Here is a 4,784-nt window from a genome sequence, read left to right as displayed (position 1 = left end):
TTTTTTTGTTATTGTCATCTTCTTTGTGTTTGTCTCTATCAACATGTATCTGTAACGTTTAGATCATTCCTACTATGGGATCATGTAAGTCATTGATGGACATTTTAAACGAAATGTGAAAATAAAGCTTTAGTTTTTGCGCCCATCTTGTATGAGAACACTGCAATAACACATATAACATACTAAGTATCAACAAGTCCTCCACATCAGAATCTTCACAATAAGTTGGCTTGAAAGTTCATCTGTGTTGGTAGAATACAGTTAATCCTTATGAGCGGATTGAATATAAGGTATTGCAACGGAATTTTTGTTTCTGAAATCTAGTGTTCTGGACATGCTATGGTTGAGTTGGTAGATATCTCTTGGGGCAGAGAGTTAGTGGTCTAGGTTTGGGCCCCCTAGTGGCGTTGTTTAAAACTGCAGTGGGTCTTTTGTTGGAAACTTTCGAAGAAGATAACTCAATTAAGCAGGGGTTGGTGGATTTTCATTATTTTTCTTTCTTATATGGGAAACTTAGGTGATGATTAACATAATGAGGTACATATTGTGCAAATCAAGACCTGATCTTCGTAATCAACGAAGATTTTATATAATTCGGCTTCTAGGACTCTCAAGCATGCGACATATGTGACTTAGAAAGAGCGGACAACTCGTGCATTGTATCAAGAGACATCATTAATGAGAAATGGATATAATACAATAGTTCCAAATGACTAAAATGCCATTTGCATGTGTATATCCTGCAAACGGAGTCGTAATTGGTCGGTTAACGCATCGACGTGGTAGAATCTAGGGTTTGTCCATGCATGTCCAAAACTCATTTAAAGTATACCACATCGGATAATAATGGCATAGCAATCACAGGCAAGTTTGGTATGGGGGCTGTACTGTGTCTTCCTGTAAGTTAGTGACAAGTAGCAATATTAGCTTGCATACACAAAACTGTACAACTCATTTGTATGATTTTTTCAGAATTCTACATGTGCTAATTCCTATCCAAGTCTAATGAGATAATAATGCCTCTTCACGGAGCTGTAGATATATTTTTTACTATACACGCTATTCCCATTTGTATTGATGTTGATCTAAGCGCCCCCTATCTGAATACTGTGGTATGGCATTATCTGGTACGTTCTGGTCTCAGACCCTGTCTACTTTCTGTCTTGTACAACCAAGGACCTCCTATGTACAATTTGATACAGAAACAAAGAAATTGTGAGAAGGATAAAATGATGGTAACCATGATATTATATGATGATAATATTAAAAGATAGATGAAAATTTGGTACCTGACATACGTATTCATGTACGGATAGAATAGTATCAGTCGTTTAAATCATTTCAAGATTTTGTACAGACCTACCGACGTACCAAATATCAAGACAATCCACCCGAGTTATCGTGTTCATACACAGAGAGAAAGAGAAACACGCTCGACAAAACATTCTTGGTGAAAGTAATGAACCGGCAATGATGAAAAAGGCTTCTTTCTGACTTAGCCTCGTATTACCCTTCAGGTGTCTGATATTGAGTCTCCAATGATGACAGTACTTTCTGCGGCTTTTGCGTTATAGAACATATAACAAACAAATAGTCTGTATCTATTACTTCTTACTAACATTCCGTCTATTAAAGACTCTAGCTTTATTGGAAGACCTTCAAACAGCTCATGTCGGGCTTCCTTCAAGGCTTCCAAAGTGGTGGGGCTGTTATTCGTCACTATCTCGACAATCCTGTCAGCCTGCCATTCTGGATTGTTTTGATGGCGTTCAAAATCAGACAGTCGTTGCAGAATCCTGCCTTTAAAGCTCCAAGGATACTTGTGAAAGACAAGCATCACCGTGATTCCGAACAGCAGTGCCAGGAACCCAGCATCACCGTTGGGGCAGAACAAAGGGAGAGCCAGGCAGTCGTCCCAGACAAACGGTTGCAGGAATTCAACGAAATCTGTCAAAAAGGACGTCAAAATGCTGCGATTTCTGGTCCTAATCACTTCTGGGTCTTCTGGCAATATCTCCAATTGAAGATCGAATACAGATATCAATTTACAGCACAGAAAAATACGTATTTCTGACCCAAGTATCGGGAGCCCCAAAACGGACGAGTGAGTGGTAGCGCGCCACCTAGCGATGTGTAGTTTCCAGCTATAAGACAAACACGTCCACCTCGTGCTTTCGACCTATATATAGGCCGCACATGTTTATGTGCGCACTGCACAGTGCACGTGGTCTCACGTCCTGTTGACGTTTTTCTCCAGGACTGTGCGGAACCATAGCCAGATCCACTATGTCGAAGAACAGCCCCGACCATCCGATGCCTTACGGAGACTCACCACCTGAACAGTTCTATGGGCAACTCAACTGTGTTCTATGGCATTTAGAGCACAAGGACGTATCCTACGCCCAAGCTACAGAAGCCTGCTCCATCTACGAGGACAACATGGATTTTGGCACAGGGAGCGCTATCATCTCTTGTCTGACTGGCCTTTTCATAATCATCAACAATGCCGCTGTGCTCCGAGGATTATCAAGGACACAAGAAATCCACCATCATATCTACTCCTGTGTGGCAAACCTGGCAACCGCCGACTTTATGGCAGGGATAGGACTTCTATATTATACATCATGCTTGGTAACGTTGAGCGCACATCACAGCATAATGAATAGTGTAGCGTTCATTGCGTTTTGCCAAGCGATGTCTGCATCAAGTCTATCTCTAATGTCTCTTTACAGCTATGTTGCTTTAAAGCATCCTATATTCTTCCATATTCATGCTGGAAATGTAAAACGTTATACAGGTATAGCTATATTATCTTTGTGGCTCGTTCTGCCGTTGCTGTTTGCCTTGCCTAGTGTGGGTTGGAACTGTTTGGACATGCCCACATCAAATTGTTACGGCTTTTACCCCATAGCCCTTGTTGGTCTTGGGGCCACCTTGTTCTTCTTCCTGGCTAGTATCATCGCATTCACAAACATCAGCACATTTCTGGCGATAAAGAAACTACGAGAGGAAAGGGCCGGTCATAATGAGCGGCAAAGAGAACTTCAGAAAACAGTGCACATGGCAAGAACAGTTATGATTCACGCAGTAGTGGCGTTTGTCTGTTTGGTCCTACCTCGCGCTGCACTCGTCTTAACCTGCCTTTTTGGCGTAGACACGTGTTTATTGCAAACAGGACATGCTAGACCAGCTGTGCTGTTCGTTTTGAACTCAGCAATCAACCCGATTGCATGTACCATCCGAATACCAGAGTTGAGAAGAAGAGTGTCGCTAAACCTTGCCGCTGTTCTTCGGGTACTTGCCATCATTATACCTAGAAACCGGACAAACACAAGATGAACTGTCTGCAGCTGGAAATACCCCCAATCTGCTAGGAGGTACCGCAAGTGCTACTGAATAGCACATACCGACGGGACAGCCCACCACAGGACACGTGTACGGTACATTGTAGGGTCAACAGCAGTCTGATCTCAGGCGCCGAGAAACCTAACCCCACTGTAGGTCTAGCATATTGAAAATAAGAATTTTCTCTATTAGCCTATAAAGTTAAAGTGAAATTGCTCACCGTCATAATGAAAACAGTGAGACAAGTGCGTGTATCTAGGCCTCTTGCCTCATGCATCTTAAATCTCAATGAGCACACAAACATCAGCACATAACAACCAGGAATAATTTGCATAAGCGTTAAGAAACTACCCGAGTGTTAGAAATTTCAGCAAAGACAGCACAATTAATTGTATAGCATCATTCCATAAAACATACTTTCTTGTAGGGTAGTTTCGTAATGTCTAGAATTGCTGTCAAGTAACAGAAGTTGCCATACGTTGTACTTTATACATTTTGTGTGCAATAAAGTAATTTATTAAAGATTATTCATAGTTTTTCAATATGATTACCGCTATTTTCAGGCTCCTCGGGGCCGAACGCGAGGTTTGTGTTTTCGCGTATGTTCCTTTTCAAAATGTCAGAAGCCAACAGGAAATGTTGCCAATAATTGGATGAACCGATGGACATAATTGCGTTTTTTCTCCTGCTGAGTACAACTTTCAGGGAAACTTTGACCTGCCATACGTGTACGTGATCAAAGGGGTAGGGGTGCGTGTACCTTTCAGTTTCAATTCAAGTTGATTCGTAACCGGTCCTTCCAAAGTCAGCGTAGTGCGAAATCGGTACCTTCACCGTATAGCGTAATTGGTGCGTAGGTCAAGCGTAAAGCGAAGCCGGCCTTCCTTTGATGTAACACGTAGCCGCTGCCAGTTTGAATTTAGCGTACAGCGCTGAGGGTACGTACGGGTATCCCCCCCCCCCCCCCCAGCAGATTCCCATCAAAGGGGATGCGACTTATCCAATTACTTACCTTCGTCAAGAAGATTATGCTTTTGGTGCCGTCTATATGATATGTGAGCGGTACGTGTTCTAATCAAGTACTTTCTCGCGTAGGTGTGGAATGCAAAAAGATGTCATCAAGAACAGGTGAGAGAGATTAGTGAAAACAGGTGAGGCCTGCCGCGTGTACACGGGGGTACAACAGGGCCAGGCACAGGAGAAGGGAGACAGGGAGGGTAGCAAGACGACGAGATGAAGCAAGAGCATCGGATGATGAGTAGAGTACACCAATGAGTCGGTATTACTCGTTGCTGAAAGAGTCCGCTTGTCGGTTGAGGACGTCCCACCAACACACCAACACCCGATGTCAATCCCCATACCTATCAAGTGAAATGTCTTCAACACTGGAGCGGAGGGATACTTCAGTTGGATAGGGAGAGAGATACGGAGAGAGAGAG

The sequence above is a fragment of the Branchiostoma lanceolatum genome, chromosome 4 (assembly GCF_035083965.1).
Source record: "Branchiostoma lanceolatum isolate klBraLanc5 chromosome 4, klBraLanc5.hap2, whole genome shotgun sequence".
Taxonomy (NCBI): Eukaryota; Metazoa; Chordata; class Leptocardii; order Amphioxiformes; family Branchiostomatidae; genus Branchiostoma; species Branchiostoma lanceolatum.
The sequence above is the reverse complement of the archived record's forward strand: the minus strand, read 5'-3'. Positions refer to the sequence as shown.